Here is a 24,430-nt window from a genome sequence, read left to right on the forward strand (position 1 = left end):
TTTCTTTTTGACATCCTAAGGAGCTTAAGATAATATCTTATTGTACTTTCAATTTACATTTTTTTAAAGGTTAATGGTGTTAGGCATCTTTTCAGATGCTTGTTGGACATTTGTATATCTCTTCTGGAGATAAAGCTTTTCAAATGCTTTACCTATTTTTAACCATACTAGCTGATTTTGTTAGTGAATTATAGGAGTTATTTATATGGCTATTAACCTTTTAAAATTAGCATCAATAACATGTCTGAAACTATTTTCTCTCATTCTGTAAGTTGCCTTTAAATTCTGTTGATTGTATCCTTCAACAAGCAGATAGTTTTATATCTCATGTAATCAAATTTGTTTATATATGCATTTGTTGCCTCTGGTTTTGGTGTCACATCCAAGATATCATTGTCAAATTCAGTGCTGTGAAGTGTCTCTCCTGTGTTATCATCGAAGTTTTACACTTTCAGGTCTCACATTTAGGATTTTAATATATTTTGAGTTCTTTTTTATGTATGGAGTTATTAATGACTTAATTATTTTTAACAATATTCAATAACAATTATTGAATAGGCTGTCCTTTCCCAATTTTGTACCATTGAGAACTTTCTCAAAGATTATTTGAGCAGATAAGAATTTTTTTCTGAGCTTTATTTTATTAATTGATTTCACCAACATTTTCCCAGATTCAAAGTGCTTTGATTATGGTAGTATGTGATTTTTTTTTTCAATTTCTACAAAAAGTCATTATCATTTTGATAGGATTGCATCGAATTTATAGGTTCCTTTGTGTGGTGTGGACATTTTAACAGTGTTACATCTTCCAATACACTAAACGGGATGCTTTTCTATTTGTAAATGTCCTTTATAATTTCTTTCAACTATGTTTTGTAGTTTTCAGTGCACAGAGTTTTGTCTTCTTGGTCAGGTTTATTCCTAAGAATTTTGTTCTCTTTGATAGTACTCTAAGTGGGATTGTGTTCTCTTTTATCTGTTCTTCAGATTGTTCATTGTTAAAGTATAGAAATGTAACTGATTTTTGGATGTTGATATTTTTGTCCTGAATTTTTGAGTTCTCTACATACAAGAAGATGCCAGGTAAACAGAGATAGCAAAGTCCTTTTCCATTTGGATACTTTTTATTCCTTTCTCCTGGCCAACTGCCCAGTCTAGGACTTCCAGTTCTTTGCTGCATAGAAGTGATGAGAGTGGGCATCCTTGCTTTATTCCTTAAAAACAAAAAATAGGTATTTATTTATTTAAAAGACAGAGTTACCCAAATAGAGAGAGAGTAAGAGAGAGAGAGAGAGAGCGAGAGAGAAATCTTAAATCTGCTGGTTCACTCCCCAAATGACTGCAAAGACTAAGGGGTAAGCCCGGCCGAAACTAGGAGCTTCATCTGGGACTCCAGTATGGGCAGCAGGATCCCAAGTACTTGAGTCACCTTCTACTTCTTTCCCATGCACATTAGCAAGAAGCTGGATTGGAAGTAGAGCATCCAGGACATGAACTCTCACCCATAAGGGAGTGAGGATTTTAATATGTTTATATTTAAAGTAACTACTTACAGGGATAGATTTACTGTTATCTTTCAGAACGTTTTCAGCTGTCTCAGAATAATTTTGTCCCTTTTATTATTATTATTTTTATTATTTATTAATGTTTTCCTTCATCTTTTGATTTTTTTTATTATGGCATGCTCTATGATTGTTTTGGGTACATCTTTCCTAGGTATTTTCTTTGTGGTATCATAAGTATTACATAAACCATGTTATAACAATCTGCTTTAAACTGATAAAAATTTAACTTCCAATATATACTAAAACTCTATTTCTTTATCTCGCCCCTATAAATGATATCTTTCTATATTTTGTATCCATTAACATAATTTTAAAACTATATTTTTAATGTTTTTATTTTTTACATTCTAACCCTAATTTAAAATCAATTTATCCAACTATAGGATTCAGGATTATCCGTATATTTACTTCTATCAGAATTCTATTTTTATATGCTTTCATGTTGCTATTCAAGTGTATTTTCATTTCAACTTGATGAATCTCTTTATAAGATAGATCTAGTTGTGATGAATTCCCTTGGATTTCATTTATCTAGAAAGTTATTCTTTCACCTTTTGTTTTCATTTGCAATTCAACAAAAGGCCAAGAAGCAATTTCCTTTTTACAATGATAGTTTTGCTGGGTATGCTATTTTTGGTTTGCATTTATTTCAGCACCTTGCATATGTTTCTTCTGGGAAATCCATTTATACTCATGAGAATTCACTTCACACATGATGAATAGCTTTTCTCTTGCCCTTTTCAAGATTCTCACTTTTGGCAGTTTAGTTATAATGTGTCTTGGTAAGTGTTTGTGTTTTATAGTTGAGTCCTTTGAGTTTCCTGAATTTGGATGCTAATTTCCTTGTTCAGATTTGGAAAGCTCTGGGCCATTATTTCTTCACATACATTCTCAGTTTCATTCTCCAACTCCCTCCAGGATTCTCATAATGCACGTATTGCTCTCTTAAGCTCTTAAGTCCCTTAAGGTTTCTTTCCTCTGTTTTTTTTTTTTTTTTTCTTCTCTTTCTCTTTCTCTCTGACTTGAGTAATTTCAAATGCTCTGTTTTCAAGTTCATAGGTTATTTCTTCTACCAAATCAAATCTGTTGTTGATTCCTCTCCAGTGATTTTTCTAGTTCAACTTTTGTAACAGTTCAAAATTTGTTTAATTGATTCTTTTTTCCAGTTGTATTTTGCAGGTGCTGAACTTCTCTTTGTTTCTCTTTTATATGTTTTGTCTTTTTTGTATTATTTATTTTTCTTCAACTTTTAAAATTAATATAAGTTGAACAAATTTCATATATTTCATAAATACAGATTATGAGCATAGTGATACTTCCCACTCCAACCTCCCTCCCACCCTCATTCTCACACTCCCTCCTCCTTCCTTTATTATCCTTTCTTTTAATTTTTACAAAGACACATTTTCAGTATATTTTTTAAAGATTTATTTATTTATTTGAAATGCAGAGATACAGAGAGCAGAGGCAGAGAGAGAAAGAGAGAGAGAGAGAGAGAGCTCCTCCATCTGCTGATTCACTCCCCAGATCCTGCAACGGCTGGAGCTGTGCCAATCTGAAACCAGGAGCCAGGAGACCTCTCTGGGTCTCCCACGCCTATGTAGGGGCCTAAGGACTTGGGCCATCTTCTACTGCTTTCCCAGCCCATAGCAGAGAGCTGGATCAAAAGTGGAGCAGCCAAGACTTGAACCAGTGCCCATATGGGATGCTGGCACTGCAGGCTGTGGCTTTACCTGCTATGCCACATTGCCAGCCCCCTATTTTCAGTTTATTTTATAACCATAAGCTTAACCCTCCACTAAGTAAAGAATTCAACAAATAGTAAAAAGAAAAAAAAAGTAAATAAATAAACAGTAGAGACAGGGGCTATAAACAATCATCAATTCTTAAAATGTTGATTTTGCTTATATACATTACTTTTTTGTATTCTAGTAGTGGCCACAGATCATGGAAAACATACAGTATTTGTCTTTTGGGGAGTGGTTTATTTCACTAAATATAATGGTTTCCAGTTGCAACCAGTTTATTACAAGAGAAAGGATTTCTTTTTTATGGCTGAATAGTACTCCATAGTGTATATATACCACATTTTCTTTATCTGGGCATAAGTTGATGGAAATCTGAGCTGATTATATATCTTAGCTATTGTGAATTTAGCAGCAATAAACATGGGGGTACAGATAACTCTTTAATATGCTGATTTCATTTCATTTGAGTAAATTCCCAGAAGTCGGATGATTACATCATAATATAGATCTATTTTCAGATTTCTGAGGAATCTCTATACTGTCTTCCACAGTGACTGTACTAGTTTGCATTCCCACCAACTGTGGATTAAGGTACTTTTCCTCCAAATTCTCCCCAGCATTTATTGGTTTTTGATCTCTGTATGAGAGCCATTCTAACTGGGATGAGACGAAATCCTATTGCGGTTTTTATTTGCATTTCTCTAATGGCTAATGATCCTTAGCATTTTTTTTTAATGTATCTGCAAGTCATTTGAATTTCCTCTTTTGAAAAATGCCTTTGCAAGTCCTTCGCTTATTTTTTAACTGGATTGTTTGTTTTGTTGTGGCTGAATTTCATTTTTTATTTTTTTAAGGATTTAGTTATTTATTTGAAAGGCAGAGTTACAGGGAGAGGGAGAGAAGCCGAGAGAGAAAGAGATCTTCCATCCACTGGTTCACTCCCCAAATGGCTGCAATGGCTGGATCTGGATCATTCCTAAGCCTGGAGTCAGGAGCTTCTGAGTCTCCCACATATGTGTAGTGGCCAAGTACTTGGGCCATTCTATGCTGCTTTCACAGGCCATTTGAAGGGAGCTAGAACAGCCAAAATTTGAACCAGCACCCATATGGGATGCTAGCACTGCAGGCAGTAGCTTTACCAGCTAAGCCACAGTGCCAGGCCTGGTTGATATTTTGATTGGGATCATATCAAATCTAAAAATTTTGATGGAAATTAATTAATTAATTCCATTTTGATGGAATTAATTCTTCCAACTCACGAACACAGAAGATTTTTTTCCTTTTTGTGTGTGTCTTATTCTATATCTTTCTTTAATGTTCCATAATTTTCACCTTCTTGGTTAAATTTATTCCAAGGTATTTAAATACTTTAATAGCTATTATGAATGGTATTAATATTTAAAAAATATTTATTTATTTTATTTGAAAATCTGCTTTTGCAGGCCGTTAATGGAGAGCTGTATCAGAAGTGGAGCAATCAGGACTTGAAACAGCACCCAGATGGGATGGTGGCACTGAAGACGCCAGTTTTACCCATTAACGCCACAGCGCCACCCCAGATTGGACTGATCTTACAACTTTTTTCTCAGCCATGGCATTGTATCTGTGTATACAAAGGCTATTGATTTTTGTGTGTTGATTTTATATCTTGCAACTTCACCAAACTTCTAAGTCCAATAGTCTCTTAGTGCAGTCTTTTAGTTTACCTATATGTGGAATCATGTCATCTGCTAACTGGGGTAACTTGACTTCTTCCTTTCCAATTTATATCCCTTTTATTTCCTTTTCTTGCGTAATGGCTCTTGCTAAAACTTCCAGGACTGTATTGAAAGTGGGCATCCTTGTCAGGTTCCACATCTTACTGGAAATGCTTCCAATTTTTCTCCTACTCAATATGATGCTGGTTGTGGGTTTGTCATATATTGCCTTGATTGTGTTGAGGAATGTTGCTTCTATACCCAATTTGTTTGAGGTCCTCTTCATAAAAGGATGTTGTATTTTGTCAAATACTTTCTCTGTATCTATTCTGATAATCATATATTGTTTTTTTTGAAGATTCTGTTTATTTATTTGAGTGGCAGACTTACAGACAGAGAAAGGGAGAAACAGAGAAAGGTTTTCCATCTGCTGATTCACTCCCCAAATGTCTTTAACAGCTGGAGCTAGGCTGTTTTGAAGCCTGGGGCCAGGAGCTTCTTCCCAATCTTCCATGTGGGTGTGGGCCCAAATATTTGGTACATTTTCCACTGCTTTCCCAGGCCATTAGCAGAGAGCTGGATTAGAAGAACAGCTGGTAAAGGAACTGGCAACCATATGGGATGCCTATTACACCTCATTGCTGGTCCCAATCATATGGTTTTTATTCTTCAGTTTGCTATTGCCATTACAGTTATTGATCTAAATAAATCACATTTATTGATTTGCGTATGTTAAGCCAGCCTTGCATACCAGGGATAAATCTCACTTGGTCCAGGTGAATGATCTTTCAGAGGTGTTGTTGGATTCAAATAGCTAATATTTTGTTGAGTACTTTTGCACCTATGTTCATCAGTAAAATTCTTCCTCTTTCTTTGTTGTATCTTTTTCTGATTTTGGAATTAAGGTTATGCTAATCTCATAGAAGGAGTTTGGGAAGATTCCCTCATTACAATTGTTTTGAATAGTTTGAGAATTGAAATTAATTCTTTAAAAAGTCTGGTAGAATTTAGCAGTGAAGCCATCTAGTCCTGGGTTTTTCTTTGCTGGGGGGGGGGGGTTTGTCTTTATTACTGTTTCAATTTTTGTCTTGGTTTTTGTTCTGTTTAGAATTTCTATGTCCTCATGACTAATTTTGGTAGATTATATATGTCCAGGGATCTATCCATTTCTTCTGGATTTTCCAATTTTAGGGCATAGTAATACCTGATGATTCTTTTTATTTCTGTGATATCCATTGTCACATTTCTTTTTTCATCTCTGATTTTATTTTTATGAGTGTTCTCCCTCCCCTCCATTTTTTTTTGTTACTTGGGCCAATGCTTTATCAATTTTGCTTATATTTTTTAAAAAATAGCTTTTTATTTCACTGATCTTTTGTTTGTGTTTTAGGTTTCAATTTTGTTTATTCTCAAATTTTAATTATTTCTTTCCTCCTCCTAATCTTTGGTTTGGTTTAGTATTGTTGTCTAGGTCTCTGAGATGTATTTGTAGTTCATTAACTGGATGCCTTTCCAAGTTCTCAATGTAGGCACTAACTGGTATAAACTTCCCTCTTAATACTGCTTTTGCTGTATCCCATAAGGTTTGATATATTGTTTTGTCATCTTAATTAATTTCCAGAAATTTTTTGATTTCCCTTTTTATTTATTCTATGACCCACTGTTAATTCAAGAGAGTGTTGTTCAGTCACCATATGTTTGCATATTTTCTAGCGATTCTTAAGTTGTTAATTTTTTTTTTTTTTTGACAGGCAGAGTTAGACAGTGAGAGAGAGAGACAGAGAGAAAGGTCTTCCTTTCCGTTGGTTCACCCCCCAAATGACTGCTACGGCCAGCGCGCTGCACCAATCCAAAGCCAAGAGCCAGGTGCTTCCTCCCGGTCTCCCATGTGTGTACAGGGCCCAAGGACTTGGGCCATCCTCCACTGCCTTCTCAGGCCACAGCAGAGAGCTGGACTAGAAAAGGAGCAACTGGGACAGAATCCAGCGCCCCAACTGGGACTAGAATCCAGGGTGCCGGCACCACAGGCAGAGGATTAGACAAGTGAGCCACAGCGCCAGCCAAAGTTGTTAATTTTCAATCTTCATCCCATTGTGTTCAGATAAGAAACATGGCATGATTTCAATTTTTTTAAAATTTGCTGAGACTTCCTTTATGGCCTAGCATATAGTTAATCTTAGAGACAGTTGCATGCAATGATGAAAAGAATCTATTCTTCAACTGTGTGATGAAATATTCTGAATTTATCACATCCATTTGATGCTTTTTTTTTTTCTTTTTGACAGGCAGAGTGAATAGTGAGAGAGAGAGACAGAGAGAAAGGTCTTCCCTTTGCCGATGGTTCACCCTCCAATGGCCACCATGGCTGGCGCGCTGCGGCCCTAACACCGCACTGATCCGAAGGCAGGAGCCAGGAGCCAGGTGCTTCTCCTGGTCTCCCATGGGGTGCAGGGCCCAAGCACTTGGGCCATCCTCCACTGCACTCCCTGGCCACAGCAGAGAGCTGGCCTGGAAGAGGGGCAACCGGGACAGAATCCGGCGCCCTGACTGGGACTAGAACCTGGTGTGCCGGCGCCGCTAGGTGAAGGATTAGCCTATTGAGCCGCAGCGCCAGCCAATTTGATTCTTCTTTAAAGATTTATTTATTTATTTGAAAGTTAGAATTACACAGAGAGAGAAGAAGAGGCAGAGAGAGAGAGAGAGAAAGAGGTCTTCCATCTGCTGCATCCCACTCCCAATGGGCCACAATAGCCAGAGCTGCTCTGATCCCAAGCCAGGAACCAGGAGCTTCTTCCAGGTCTCCCTTGTGGATGCAGGGGCCCAAAGACTTTGACCATCTTCTGTTGCTTTCCCAGGCCATAGCAGAGAGCTGGATCAGAAGGGGAGCAGCCGGGACTCTAATTGGCGCCCATATGGGATGCTGGCACTGCAGGCAGAGGCTTTACCAACTTTGCCAGAGTGTTCATCATGTTATCAACATTATTATTTTGATATTACATCATTTTTCTCATCTGTATTTAGTTGCAATCTCTGTTCCCTCTGTAATATTCCAGATTCTCCTTCATGACAACAAGCCACTGCATGGCTTTTGTCCCTGCATCCCATGGGCTTACAAAAATGCCAGTTCAATCAATGCTTTTGGTCATGTGAGGCAGAAACCAATCCATTGGTAAATCCTTCAAAAACTGAAATAGCAAACATATTTTTTTTCTCTTCCCCTAACAAGGGAGAAGCTGAGATTTGGTTATCCTTCCATTTGTAAGCTTTGATAATTTAGAAGAACTGAAACAATTGAAATGAAATGAAATGCCTTTTCTTACCCATTTCAATAAATCTGTTTTTGACATTTCTCTCTTGGGAATAAGATCTGGGGCTTATAATTCTGCCATCCTACCAATATAATTCTTTTTTTTATTTTTAATTCAACTTAGTAGTGGTGTTTAATTATTAGAAAAGTTTCCTAGAGTTTGACCACCGTACTATGAGATCTAATATTCTGTATATGTATTTCCATATGTTATAAATATATTTTTATGTTATGGGAATAGGCATATGGATAGATTGAAGAACATATAGTGCTACGCAAATAACCTACACATCAATATTTAAAAATATACATTCTTACTTTATATACTATAATAGGAAGAATCCTTTATATATCTCCTGTTCACACCTATTTTAATCAGAATTTCCTGAAAACTTGTTCTGCTCACCGTCCAGAATAGGAAGTCAAGATTAAACCATTAGTCCAGTTGACAAGTGATTTATTACTAGTTAATCTATTTTCAGCTAACAATCAGATTCTCTGTCAAAAGTCAGATAGTACTGGATACACAGTACAGTAGTAAGGTCATATCAAGCTTGGAATTGAAAATATTTTTAACCATTTGATAATTTATATGCATGCAATGTAAACAGAGACATCAATTCTTCAATGAATGACAGAATAGTACAAGAAAAGATAACTCATTTGTCTATTTTTATTGTATACAAATAACCTCAAAATCTATTATGTTCTTGCATGTAGATTTCAGTGTATCCAGGAGTTTAGCTGATGCAGGCTAGGTGGAGTAGGTTAAGTTGCATTCTTGGTTTCTAGCATGGTTCATTCACATATTCCCACGTGGTTTACTCTGGAGCTCACATAAATGGAACGGTGGTTGAGATGTGTTTGTCTCATGACAAGTTAAAGCAGCACAAGAAGTCAAACTAAAATGTAAGTTATCCAAACTCAAAATTATGCCTGTTTGCTAGAATTAATTGATTAAACCAAGACATATGGCCAACTTCAATATTATTGGATTGAAAAAAATCTTAGTCCACACCAATAGAAAATGCTACAAGGCATGTGACAAAAATTCTTTCTGTAGTACAGAAAGAGTTAGGCAGTGGGAATAAAATTCATTGTACTATTAAAAGAAAGAGGGCTATGGAAAGAGAAAGAGAAAGAAGCAGGTAAGCATTTGGTGCAGTGATTAAGATACACATATTCCATATATTAGTGCCCGGTTTGTGTTCTGAGTGCACACCCAGTTCCTGCTCTCTGCTATTGCATAAGCTGGGAGGCAGCAAGTGATAGCTCAAAGTGTCTCTGCCACCCACGTGGGAGACCAGTGAGTTCTAGGCTTTCTCCTAAGCCAACCCTGTCTGTTGTAGGAATTTAGAGTGTGAACCAGAGGACAGAAGATCCCTCCTCTCTGTCCCTGTATCTCTCTTCCCGTCTATTTGAATTTCAAATAAAATGAAAAATAAATAAATAAATACTTTCTTGAAATAAGAGGAAAAAATGCATCTGCGGAATTCCCAGTTCATACAACATGCCTTACAAGAGCTCTCCAGATTCCCTGGAATCCTGCATTAATTTATATGAATGTAAGTATATTTCCATTCTTTGAGACCAAAAATTTATCAACAAGGAAAATATTTAATCTTAACTAATTTTGAATGGAATATATTTTAAATATAGATTAACAAATCTTTTATAAATTAAGTATAAGAAAGTATAAGCCATAGCATACATTGATCATATAGTCTTCTACATTGTCTTAAATTTTATTTTTGATATATTTGTATAATGATTGTTATGTATTTTTCACTTATGGGATATTTTGCTTAATAAAATCTCATGAAAGAAGATGTCTCTACTGCCAACTTCTCTGATAAATATTCTTTGTCATTTATGGGGAATCAGAAGAGATCTCTACATCTATAATCTTTTTAATTGAAATTACAGGATATATTTATCAATATTTATTATATTTAGGAAGTAAGTGATAAAGAAAAATCATCAAAATTGTCTTCATTCCATATATTTATCTGCCTTACCAAGAAAAGTTGAGGTTTTTATTGGTTACTTTTCCGATAAAAGTGATGACCTAATCCAGAAACCAGTGGGAAAGAAATTGCACAATTTATTATGACTTTCTGTGAAACTATAAAGACAAAATTATGTAGACAAGACCCGAGAATACAATGACTTAAGAGAGAAAACATAGAAATCAATCTTCTTTATGAGGTAACTTCTCTGAATTCCAAAATGTGGCAATTTCTAAAATGAAAAATCTTAATGTTCTTATTGTTCAGTTTTTATTGGCTCTTCTAAACTTCCAAAGCAAAAGTTATAAAGGAGAATATAAGAAACAAAAAGATTTACAGCACAAAATATTAAAATGGTAGTTTCTTATTTTGTTTTTGTTGTTGTTGTTGTTTTAATTAGCCCTCAGTACTTCAAGCACTTTAGGCAATATTTAAACTTTATACTAGCTTGAACAGTGCTATTGATCTAGCCATTAAAATCTATTTTTAAATTATGGATACTGTAAGAAATCTTGGCTAAAATTCTTTAAAATTTATGGATTTATAAAACTAATTCCATTGAACACTATGTATTGTGATGGCATATATGCCTAAATATTTTCAACTAGGAAATGAGAAAAAGTGTAAGTAAATAAATTAGTAATAGATTATAGCTATGTTTCACACAAAGATCATCCCTAAAGTCTGATGGCAGTGAGCATAATTAACAATTAGGTAACTTCAATGACAAACTTTTTTTGATTTACTTTGTATACCTACTGTCAGATTATTTTTGAGTGAGTGATGCTTTTTAAAATTTTGTTTGTTATTTCTTTACTTGAAAAGCCAAAAGAGAGGGAGAGGGACATCTTTCCATCACTTCCCGTTCACTCCCAGAAGTCCACAATGGGGGCTGGACCAGGTTGAAGCTGGGAGCTGAGAACTCAATCTAAGTCTCTCATGGATGACAGGGACCCAACAACTTGAGCCATCATCATTGCTTCCCAGAGTGTGCATCAGCAGTAAGTTCGAATCAGGAGTGGAAAAAGTTGGAAACGAAGATACTCTGATGTGGGATGCAGGCATCTTAACCACCAAGCCAAACGCCTGCCCATAAGCAAGTGGTTCTTAATCTTTCAAAGATTACAGAATTCTTTGAGTATTTTACAAAAGATAAAGGGACTTCTGATGAAAAGCAAACTTACATGCTTAAATATAGTCTACTCTATTCAGTTTAGGGGAATAAAGAAACTCTGACTTGATCTTATACCCTTCAGGTTTTTCAGCTGTGTTTAGTACTTTGATAAATTTAGACTCCTACAATTTTTGTTTTATTTTCACACTCCTTTCATAAAATAGCATTTATTTATTAATTTGAGAGACACAGAGAGAGAGAGCTCTCATCTTTTGGGATAGGGTTCACTTTCCAAATGCCTATAACAGCTGGGACTGGGCAAGTCCAGAGCCAGGAGCAAGGAATTCGAGCTGTTATCTCCCATCAGGGTGGTAGCTACAAAAGTAGTTGAGCCATCAGCTGTGACCTTCCAGAGTCTGCATTAGCAGGAAACTGGAGTCAAGAGCCGGATCCAGGAAAAAAACCCAGGTACTTTGATGTGAGACCCAGGCATCTTCACTGGCATCTGAACCCTGAAGCTAACTACCTCAAACACTTTTTTGCAATTAAAATTAAAAATGAGTATTTCTGAATACATTAATATATCAGATACATTTGCTTGTTTGTCGTCTCAGTTCTTGGGTATATAATCTATTGAGGAAGAAAATCAATAGAATGTATTTTCTATAAAGTAACAACTTAGTAGATTAGAGAGTTACAAATAGCTATTGAAAGGGTTATGACAAATATTTAAGACTCTTACTCTGTTAATAAAAATAACCTTTAAATTATGGTGGGAAATGACCTTTAAATAAGATCGTCAGAATACTAAAAGATCTACAAAGACTTTATAGTCTTTCTTTCTTTGATCCTTATAATAAAATGATTAAGTAAATAAGTACATTATCAACAACCCATGTTATAGATAAGGAAGGTATGAATCTACAAATAAAATAACTTGTCTAAGGAAGTTTCAATAATAATCTTTATAGCACAGACTCAGATTCTGCCCTCTTACAGCACAATAGGAAAAAAATGAATGAATAATAAACTTACTGCACATGTTGTCCTATTTCATTAAAGGTTCTTTTAGAATAATTAATTCCTTGATTCACTTGTAGATATTGATTATCTGCTATCTGGTCAGTGAGACTTGCTTTAGATGCTCTGTTTACAGTGAAAAAGTCAGTTTCTGTTTGAAGCTTATGATTGCCAGTGAGTTATAGAATCCTATTATTTGCTGTGACTCATTAAAATTCGCTGTGACTCAGAAAATTCATTATTTTGATATGCAAACTTCCATCTTATTTAAATCACATTTAATATGTATAGCCATTTCCAATGTGATGGTAATTTGAATACTGACCAACGATAATGCACTTAGAAAATGTTCTCTAAATTGCCTTTTCTGTTATCATGATTACAAACACTATTTTTTTCTACATTCTTTCACCAATATCTTCTGAGAAGGTTGTCTCACTAATGACTTGTCAGCTAGCACATTCAAAGATGTGCAAATAATTGAAACACATTGTCTTAAAGTGTCTGAACATTGTTCAATTATCATAAGATCCTAAACACTATCATCTTGGATAAAAGGATTGAGTAGGTATTTCTCAGGTATTATAAACTCTTCCAGTGAAAATTTAGAAAGCTTAGGTGCTTACTTAATGTTTTCAGATGGAGTAGGTAGGCAGCAATAAGCCTACTATGATCAGTGTAGTAGATCCACTTTCTGTCAATTCTACAACTGCAGGACAATGTGTAGATGAAGTTCATTGCTAAATGTACACAAATCAAGTTATAATGCAAAAGTGAATTAGTGTTGATAGCTTTTTTTTGCCAATAAACTTCAGAGACTAGAAGTATGAAATCTAAATTAATAGATGAATATATCAAAATCCTAGTTCTTCTTGAATATTCAACATATTAGCATTTCAAGATCACCTTATATTGCTGAAAATTAAGAATTAAGAATTTTTAAAAAAATTTAAACAGATTTAAATTAAACAGCCACTGTTTTTAACTCTTACATACCTTCAAGAACAAAATCTTAAGAAAAGTTGAGGAGCAAAATTGTATGCCGTTCACAATCAAATTAAAATTCTTGGCCGGTGCCGCGGCTCACTAGGCTAATCCTCCGCCTAGCGGCGCCGGCACACCGGGTTCTAGTCCCGGTAGGGGCGCCGGATTCTGTCCCGGTTGCCTCTCTTCCAGGCCAGCCCTCTGCTGTGGCCAGGGAGTGCAGTGGAGGATGGCCCAGGTGCTTGGGCCCTGCACCCCATGGGAGACCAGGAGAAGCACCTGGATCCTGGCTCCTGCCATCGGATCAGCGCGGTGCGCCGGCCGCAGTGCGCCAGCCGCGGCGGCCATTGGAGGGTGAACCAACGGCAAAGGAAGACCTTTCTCTCTGTCTCTCTGTCTCACTGTCCACTCTGCCTGTCAAAAAAAAAAAAAAAAAAAAAAAAATTCCATGGGCCTAGAGCTAAGAAATTTTCTTAGATTTATTTTAAGTTCCTTAACTACCTGGAATTCTTTGTAAAGTACTTTCCAGTTCATCCTTTTGAAATGATGGCTTTGACTTTTAATGAGAAATCTACATTTATTTCTTAAATAGGAAAGGCATTGTCCTTGGCTTAGTTCTCCAAAGACATAGAAGACTTTTAAGTATAGTGAAGACACAGCTTGTGGCAAATTTATTTCAGTCATGTCAGACTGAAAATCTGTTTCCATAGCAAAATAATCTTCCCTTGAGTTTCCTATGCCATATTCAAGTCAATAAGCTCTTTTATGGAAGTATAACCTGAATGTCCCCATCAAGGGGTTACTCCTTCATTTACTAGTCTAAGGAAACAATCTGTGCACTCAACCACAAAGCTGTTGGAAATCTATGTTTCCCTCCTACATATTCCTGAGAACATGGGGTCAAAGTAGTCTATCAAGATTGCTCCATATAGGTTCATCTTTCTTTCCTTCTGCCTTCTACTAGACTCTGCTTGGTTTCATCTTTATTAACGCTAAAGGTGAATATACTCATCCCCACTTTATTTTCCATATCGTCACTATACTATGCTTGTTACGTTTAATGGAATTTTACTGAAGCTTAAGGATAACAGAGTTATAGAATAAAGTAAGAAATTTAAATTTTTATTCATTGTTCCATTTTACTTGAAAAGGAAAGAGAGTTCTTCCATCTACTGGTTCACTCCCTAAATTCCTGCAACAGCCACAGCTGGGCCAGACAGAAGGCAGGAGCCCAGAATACCATCCACGTCTCCCACATGGGTGGCAGAATGTTTTATGGAAGTGTAATCAGAATTCTCCCATAAAAGGATTATCCCTCATTTATTATTTAAGTATATCATTTGTATTGTGATATGGGATAAGGCAGGTGGATAGATCAGAACCATGAACTGGAAGCCACATCTCCCCCACCCTATGTAATCCTATCTGTCTATATGTCAGTCAAATAACTCCCTTACCAGTTGTATGCCCCTTAACTTGGAGGGTGCCATTTCACCTTTTCAACCTCAGAAAAAGAGGCCAGCAACTGGGAGGGGTGCTCTAACTCTATCTCTGTCATCTCTACCTCTATCTCTATATCTCTATTTCTATCTCTGTCCTCTTTTTGCAGACAAAGATGAGAGAGGGTGCTAAGGCACTGTCTCTCCACTTCCCTTCCTGACCTTTTTCGCTTTCTGTCCCAGTCCACTCTTCAGCTATGTCCACACATAGTGTGTGCGTGTGTGTGAGTGTGTGTGTGTGTGTGTTCTCTTTCTCACTTTTTAAATAAACTATCACTTTGTGCACTGTATCTGTGCCTATACTTAAAATGCTTTTCTAGGTAGAAGGCAATGACCTTAAATAGGAATCTAAACCCCTTCTCTTCCACAATGGTCCATCACCTGCTATCCCCAAGATGCATAATAGCAGGAACCTGGATAGGAAGCAAGGTTAGACTCAAACCCGAGGACTCTGAATTTGGGATATGGAATGCAAGCATCTCAAGTTGCCACTTAACTACTGAGCCAAACATCTAGCCCTGAAATAATTTAAATTGATGATCAAATCTTCTATTCTTATTCAACCATCTACCCTGGAGAGTCCATTTCTTATCATTTGCTCACAGTGCAGTTCTTCACCCAGAACTGGAATCTAGGTTCTCTTTACAGATTGTTAGCTCATTTCTTCTTATGAGCTCTTGCTTATTAAAAATTGATGCCTATGATTATCTTAGGTAAACCATATTTTACTTAAAGAATTTGACATATTATATACATCCTGTCATATTTATATTTATAATTTTCATGTGTGTAATTCTTCCACAACAGGCAGATGTACTAGGAAACAGTATGTTTTATGTAGTATAAGGCATATAAAATGATATTGAATCAAGTTTATTAACCCTGTGATTTAAATCTGCTGTGATTTTATGAAATTTTATGATTTTTCTGATCTATGATTTTCTGAGATAGCGGAGTTAAAAATTCCGTAGCATGATTGTGGATTTCTAAATTTCTCCTTCTAGCACTTTTTCCTTACAGAAATTTTAAGCAATGTTATAGAGGTCTTAAATATTTGTGGTTTAGATATCCTCTAATAGTTGTTTTTTTCACTATCTAACATTGTGTCTGTCTTTTATTGATATTTTACTATAAATTCTATTTTTTTATGATATTACTATTCTGACATAATTTCCTTTTGGGTATTACTTATGAACTATGGCTTTTATAACCATTCTGTGTAGTAATTTTTTCCAATGTGCTTTTTATATAGATTATAAAACTGGAATGTAAAATATCATTTATTCAGCTGGTATCATGGTACAGCAGGTTAAGCCACTACCTGTAATGTTTGCATCACATATGAGTGCTGGTTCAAGTTCTAGCTGCTCTACCTCAGATCCAGTTTCCTGCTAACATGCCTAGGTAAGCATAAAAAGATAGCCTAAGTACTTGGGCCCCTGCCACCTTTGTGGGACATCCAGATAGAGTTCTAGGCTCTAGGCTTTGGCCTGGCCCAGTCTTGACTGTTGCAGGCATTAAGGAAATGAACCAGCAGATAGACAATCTCTCTCTCTCTCTCTCTCAGCCCCCTTACCTCCATCACTCTGACTTTCAAATCAATAAAATAAATCTTTAGAAAAAAACTATTTCAGGGCCAGTGATATGGCATAGTAGGTTAAGCCTCTGCCTGCAGCACCAGCATCCCATACAGGCACTGGTTTGTGTTCCAACTGCTCCTCTTCCAATCCCGTTCTGTGCTATGGCCTGAGAAAGCAGTAGAAGATGGCCCAAGTGCTTGGGCCCCTGCATCTGTGTGGGAGAATTGGAAAAAGCTTCTGGCTCCTGGCTTCGCATAGACTCATCTCCGGCTGTTGCAGCCATTTGGAGAGTGAACCAGCAGATGGAAGACCTTTCTCTTTGTCTCTCCCTCTCTCCATCTGTAACTCTACCTCTCAAACAAATAAATAAAGTAATTTAAAAAATGATTTGTTCTTTTCTTTAATAGGTGAATTAAATGTTTACAGTTTTTTGGTTATGAATGTATTTGATTGTATTATTGAATTTTCAAATCATGTGTTGTTTTACTACATTTTGGCAATTTTAAAACATTTCCTTCCTTTCCTATTTATTCCTTAATTGCAAACTATAATTTTTAGTTTCACACTTGCACACAAAAAAGAAACTGCCTTTTTAAAATATCTGCCACACTTGTCTTACTTTTTATTACTGCAATTTTAATGATACTGTCATCAAGCATAGGAATCAAATGATGCATATATCACAGTCAATAATTTAATGAAAATGTTCATTTTCTCTAATAGTCACATCAAGTCACCATTTGAAAGCCTTAGGGGGGTGGAATGTGGGACTCCATTTTAAAGAGGTAGTTCAGCCTTTTGATGCACTGTTAGATATCCAGGCCACCCAAATACACCACAACACAGCTTATGGCACTGCTTACCACCACTGTTACTAGACTAATCCACTAGTAAGGCTGAAATATATCACTTTCCTGATGGATGCGAATGTGAATCTAGGTAGCATAGCTCGTTTCTGTCATCCTTCTTATGACTACAAAGGATGATAACCATACCAGGGGCCTGACTTTAGAATAATATCTATGGTAGATAGCAAAAATAAGAAATGAAGGGAAACTTGGTCTTTAACTGGACAGCTACTGGATAAACTGCTCAAAAGATTGTTTTTCTCAGAACTTTCCAGTTATGTTATTATTTATCAAATAGTTTGAGAAGCAACTAAATTACTTGTAATTTAAAAGATGCAATCATTAAATTTACCAATGTTTCTTGAAAATTTCTCAGATGATTTTTCAACTTTTGGGTAACCATTTCATTGTTTTTATTTTTCAAAAATATTTATTTTTGCGGACGGCTCAAGATGGCAAAATAGGGAAGGAGCGCACTGATAGTCCAGGAAAAGTTAGTCTAATAAAAGTGGACATACTGTAGCTTCAGGGAAGGGTTAGGCAAAAAACTGTGGAGGAAATTCTTCTGGAACTAGTGGGACATGGTGGACCTACGTGGAGGGCACATGCGCCCATGGCTTGGGACCCCAGTCACCGAGTCTACACACCAGCACTGGAAAGGGAGGTGAGGTGAAACCTCAGTAGCCTGAGACACTGGCGGAAAAGCAGCAGGAAGAGCCTAGAGGGAATGAGGCTTGAAGCCCCATGGGGGAAAGTTCACCAGGCCAACTAGAGTAGAGAAAAAAAAAAAATAAAAGGGACTGGCATGGACATGATTCTCTCTCTCCACTCACCTTACAAAGGCGAGCAAGACAAAGAGCAGACACCATTTTGGACATACATAACAGCTGCGCCAGTTAAGGGCTGAGCCTGCCCTCAGCCAAGCAGAAAAAAACCTGAGTCTGGTGGGAAGAAATAACAGGAGGTTAAGACCTAGTGAATGTGTGGAGCTTATGAACTGGGACTATGAAAAAACAAACAAACAAACAAACAAACAAACAAAAAAAAAAAACGGAGGATGTGTGGGAGAACTCACGGAGTGCCTGAGACATACCCTCGGTGGGAGACACCACAAACTTGGTAACCTTGGCAACCCGGTGCAAGATCGCAGGGGAATCTGAGCTTACACTGAGGACTGCACAGATCCTTTGTATGGCCCTTGGGACAGAGAGAGAGAGATTTATCATGCCAAACCTGGGTGTGTCAACTTTGGCACACCCTTAACCCTGAAGAACTGCACAGAGCTCTCCGATCACACCCACCACAAGCCTCTAATAATTCACCAAAAGCAGACAGTCTAGTTAATCGAGAGTCATAGTATAATGAGAAAAGCCACCACAGTGAAGAAAAAGAAAAGAAGAAGAAACCAAAGAATATCTCCACAATGCCAAGCAACAAATGCAGAAACTGAACAAGAACAAGGAAGACATTATGACGCCCCCAAATGAACATGACACTCCAATACAAGATTATGAAGATGATGAGATAGAAGAAATGCAAGATATGGATTTCAAAAAATTTATGATAAGAACATTTAGAAATTCTCAAAAAGAAATTCACGAACTACAGAAATCCTTACTGGACAGGATAGAAAATCTCTCTTGTGAAAATGAAATCTTAAGGAGGAATCAAAATGAAATGAGGAATCTAGTAGAACATGAAATTGTGATATAGAAGAGAAATCAAAATGAAAAGAAGAATTCAATAGATCAAATGACAAAAGCATTTGAGAGCCTTAAAAACAGAATCAATGAGATAGAAGAGAGAATATCGGACTCAGAAGACAGAGCACAGGAAAGTATACAGTCAAACCAAAGAAAAGAAGAGGAAATTAGAAATCTAAAAAATATTGTTGGGAATCTACAGGATACTATTAAAAAAAAAACCAACATTTGGGTTCTAGGGGTTCCTGAAGGCATGGAGAGAGAGAAAGGATTAGAAGACCTTTTTAGTGAGATACTAGCAGAAAACTTCCCGAGTTTGGAGAAGGACAGAGACATCCAAGTACAGGAAACTCACAGAACCCCTAATAAACATGACCAAAAGACATCCCTAAAATCTCCAACATTGTTTTTTAGTTTTCTAATTTATTCTATTTCTTTTGGTCTGACTCTAAAATTTCCAGAAATTTGTCTTCTTAATTGGATATTCTTTCTTCTGCATCATTGAGTCTGTTAAGGCTTTCCACTGTGTTTTTGACTTGTTCTACTAAATTCTTAATTTCCAATATTTTATTTTGATTTTTCTTTAAAATCTCATTTTTTGGGAAAATTTTTCATTCATGTTATGTATAGATTTCTTTAGTTCTTGAATTTGCTTCTTATTATTTCTAAGTAATCCTACAATCAGTTTTTTTGAATTTGGTTTCTGGCATTTCATCAGTCTCTTCATCTTCACATATTGAAATGTTGTGTTCTTTTGGGGGTGCCATGTTGTGTTCCTTATTCTTGTTTCCTGAATTTCTGCAGTTATTATTAAACATTTGTGTTAATACTTGTTATTTTTCCCCTGTGATGGCTTTTATCTTCGAACTATGCCTCTGTGGGTTAATGGAGTGTCTGCTCTTTCAGTGAATACCCAGAGGTGTGTACTGAGTGTGGTTAGGGAGCTCTGTTCAGTGCTCCAGAGTAAGGGGAGTGTCCAAGGTATCACCCAAGTTGGGTATGGTAAATCTCCTTTTTTTTTAAATTAGAGGGGAGGGGTACTCTGCTCTATTGGCATATTCTCATGCTCACTGCATCTCCACAAAGAGACTAATGCCTGGATGCTAGCCCCAGTGGGTACAGTTTTCATCCATGCTGCCACAAGAACCACATAAAGGATTCATGCAATCCTCTGTGTGAACATGGATCCTGCAGCAATGGCCCTCACCAGGAATAGGTTGCTCAGTGCATGTGGAGCCACCACAGTAACTGCCCCTAATCCCAGCCACATCCTGCTCCCTCCCACAAAACCACAGTGTTTTCACAGTCCCAGAGCACAAGGCTCCCACAGTCATAAGCTCCTAGCACCCTGTCAGTTCTTGCAGCCAGACTCAGGGGTCTCCTCTCAGATGGTTGCTGGACATGCAGACATGAGCTGGTGCAGCTGTTTTTATGTCCAAAATGGCCCCCACCCTCTCTCAACTAGTTACAGAATGCTGGAGCCGGGTGGTCAGGCAGAGAGTTAAGTGCCCTCTTTTTCCCTCTAGGTTGGCAAGTACACTGTCTCCCATAGGGTTCCAAACCGGACTCACTCTTCTTGTAGCTTTTCTCACAAGTGGCTTGGGCTGCTGCAGTCTGGTCTCACCTCCAAGGCCTGTGCTGAAGCTCTCAGTTGCTGGGGTTCTAAGTTGTGTGCATCCACACCCACTACATAGGTCCACAGTGTCCCTCTAATTTGTGTAGAGTTTCCTCTGCCATTTTCTCCTTAACTCCTCCCTAAGATTTTTTAACTCCTCCCTTCACTTTTTTAAAGCTATCTTCCCCTAGACTAGAGCAGTTAAGTACCCTCCCTTGTCCTCCATCTTATAAAACTCCTTTCAAGTGCTTACAAGCAAGCAGTTGCTGATAACTGCTGTGTTGGACAGTACAGATATGGAAAGTTTCTGTCATTGCAGAAAGTGCTGTTGAGGAAGGCTAGAGGGTACTTACCATTTGATTTGTAAAATTTGATCGCAAGGGGCCAATTTTGGGCCACAGCAAGTTAAACCTTTGTCTGCCATGCCAGCATCCCATATGGGCGCCAATTCAAGTCCTGATTGGCCCACTTATGGTCCAGTTCCTTGCTAAAGTGCCTAGGAAAGCAATGCAAGATGGCCCAAGTCCCTTAGCTCCTGCCACCCACTTCTTGGCTTTGGCCTGACACAGCCCTGGCCATTGGGACAGTTTGGGGAGCGAACCAGTCTGTCTTTCTCTCCCTCTCTCTCTCCCTGTTATCCTGCCTTTCAAATAAATAAAAACAATCTCTGAAATAATTTTATTGCAAAAAAGTTTTACATACTGTACATCTAATTGGTTCTTTTCTGTATACATACAGTGCTGACTAATTTCTTACACAGTGTTCTTATAACTACTCATTTGATTTTATAGATGTCATTTTTTCTATTATCTAATAACTTTAAAATATTTAAAGTTATTATCTTCACATGCTGTGACTATTATTAATTTTGTTGTTTCTACTTGTTCATGTTGTTTTACTTTGTGTTGCATGTATTTTATAGTGTTTGCTTGTTGGCTCATCTTGAGGCTTAATTTTTGTTTATTGTGCTATTTTTCTCCCTCTTGTCCTTTCATTGTATTTTCTCTACCTGTCCAATAGCCAGCTCAATCAAAAATGCATATGATTCTTGGCACCTCTCCCATGGTGACACTGGGGATATCTCTGATGCATTCATGGAGCAAGCAGTTGAATTGGCACTCTCCCAGAGAGGCTGGTTATCCCCATGCTTCCTGCCAAACTAAGTTCAAAGGCCATATTGAGGCCACAGTTATAGCTATGCTCTGTGCTTTTCCATGGATGGAGAAAGCCCATTCCAGTTACTGATTTCATGTTGTAAGCCTGGCTCTTTCCTCTCTAAATAAGTATCTGTTGGGGGCTTTTGGGTTCTAGTTTCTCCTTAAAGACCAAACACCTGGTAGGTTCTGCTAGTTTCTGAATGAGATGCCAAACAGAGCTGAAGCTTTGTGCTTGCTGTATCATTTCTGACCTACAGAGACTTATTTTCCTTCTTGTTCTTAAGCATGGCTGTAATTTAATTTTCCAACAATTTACTATTCTGTCACTTGGCATGAACAGATACATTTAAAAGTGTAAACTCAAGATTATCTTGCGTAGAATTCTTATGTTTCTGTTCTCTCTTGGGAAATCTGATTATTTCTTTGAAATTTTCTTCTTTCCCATTTTTCTGTTTTCTTATTCAAAACTCTTGAAATTTCACCATTTTATCCTCTGAGACATAGTTTTAACAATGCTTTCCACTTTTTTTTTTGTCATACTCCATGAGAATTCTTGCATCTGACTTTTTAAAATGTGATTATGCATAATAATTATATATGATACATATACAGTATCCAAGTATATATTTTTAAAAATTCTTTCTGTTCTCTTATTTTAATTTCATTTACATTCTTATTGGTTTTTGTATATCAAACCTTATTGAATCTTTCTAAAGTAGTTTTAAAATGTATGTGTATATATGCTTTTATTATAGACATATATTTACATACTTTAAATATATATGTGCTCTTCCAGGCCAGCTCTCTGTTATGGCCCGGGAGTGCAGTGGAGGATGGCCCAAGTCCGTGGGCCCTGCACCCGCATGGGAGACCAGGAGAAGGACCTGGCTCCTGGCTTCGGATCAGTGTGATGCACCGACCGCAGCGCGCCGGCCGCGGCGGCCATTGGAGGGTGAACCAACGGCGAAAGGAAGACCTTTCTCTCTCTCTCTCTCTCTCACTGTCCACCCTGCCTGTCTATATATATATATATATCCACATATATATGTGGATAAATGTGTATGTGTATATATTTTTTCTGTTTCTTAGATCATTATATTTTGTTTCCTCTGATGTCAAATTCAGTTGTCACTTTTTTCACAATGCTCGTTTTCCTCAAGTATTTGGTGACATTTGGTAATCTTTCTATATTTTATAATGAGTAATAGTATTTAAATTTGTTTTTGCTTAACTATTTGAGAGGCAGAAAGACAAAGATAGACAGACAACTGCCATACACTGGTTCCCTCCTCAAATGGCACAATGGCTGAGACCACATGAGAGGTAGAAACCCAACCTCTTGAACCATCACTGCTGCCTCCCAGGGTGCACAGTACCAGGGATATGGAATCTGAAATGGAGCAGGGACCTCAACCCAGGCACTCCAATACAGGATGCAAGCATCCTAACCCTCTTTTTAAATACTAAGGCCAAATACTTTCCCTAACAATTAATTAAAATATTTCATATACCTAGCATGATTTTCTTTTGCTGTTTATAAGTAATGTTTTTAATGATTTCCCTCTCACCAAGTAGGAAGTAGAATGTTGGCTTCTGCATGTTGACATATCTACTGGCAAATTTTGCTTAATGTAAATTGATGGAGAATTGGCTTTTACTGAAAGGCCTCATGACTACCCTAAAATCTGGGAAGCTTGGCATAAACCAGTGCTTTTCAAGCTCCTTGACAGAGATCCCAAGACCTATTCACTGTCTTAAAAATTACTGAGTGCTCCAAATAGTTATATATATTAAAGTATATTATATTAGAATTTTTAATGACAAATATTTTTGATTCACTTAAAAATAACAATAAGCCTTTTATATATTTTTTAAGATTTATTTTGTTTATTTGAAAGATGGGGTTACAGAGTGAGGTAGAGACAGAGAGAGAGGTCTTGCATCTGCTGGTTCACCCCCCAGATGGCTGCAACGACCGGAGCTGCTCCGATCCCAAACAAGGAGCCAGGAGATTCTTCCAGGTCTCCCATGTGGGTGCAGGGGCCCAAGCACTTGGGCCATCTTCTACTGCTTTCCCAGGCCATAGCAGAGAGCTGGATGAGAAGTGGAGCAGCCAGGACTAGAACCGGCACCCATCTAGGATGCTGGCACTTAAGCCGGGGCTTTAACCTGCTGCACCACAGCACCAGCAAGCCTTTTATATTTTTAACATAATGATGTACTTTGAGAAAAGTATTTTCTAAAATGAAAATAATTGGAACTAATACTGCAGTGTTTACATTTTAAAAATACATTTAATATCTCTTTGGAAAGTTAGATTTCTCTACCTACTGAGATAGCTGATATTTCCTATATACTTCCATGTTCACTATGTTAACATATGTTGTTTTATTTGAAGTTTCTTGAGACATGGATCTGGATGTGTAGTTGCGTTGTGTCCATTTGGGGAGTGAATCAGCAGATGGAAGAGTCTCTCTCTCTCTCTCTCTCTCTTTCTCTCCCCCTATAATTCTTTCAAGTAAATAAATAAATCTTTTTAAAAAACATAAAGAACATTATTTGTGGGGCCAGTGCTGCCGTGTAG

The 24,430-nt window shown here is 37.1% G+C and overlaps 1 long non-coding RNA gene across 2 annotated transcripts in view; it reads left to right on the plus strand.

Annotated features, from left to right (window-relative positions):
• Positions 1 to 6,042, plus strand: part of LOC127491646 (uncharacterized) — a 152,512-nt gene extending 146,470 nt beyond the window's left edge. For both annotated transcript variants that reach the window (XR_011387403.1, XR_011387402.1), the window contains one exon: positions 4,756 to 6,042. This is a non-coding gene — a long non-coding RNA (uncharacterized lncRNA). The remainder of the gene's footprint in view (positions 1 to 4,755) is intronic.
• Positions 6,043 to 24,430: the final 18,388 nt, after the last annotated feature.

This window comes from Oryctolagus cuniculus, chromosome 3, assembly GCF_964237555.1.
Source record: "Oryctolagus cuniculus chromosome 3, mOryCun1.1, whole genome shotgun sequence".
NCBI lineage: Eukaryota > Metazoa > Chordata > Mammalia > Lagomorpha > Leporidae > Oryctolagus > Oryctolagus cuniculus.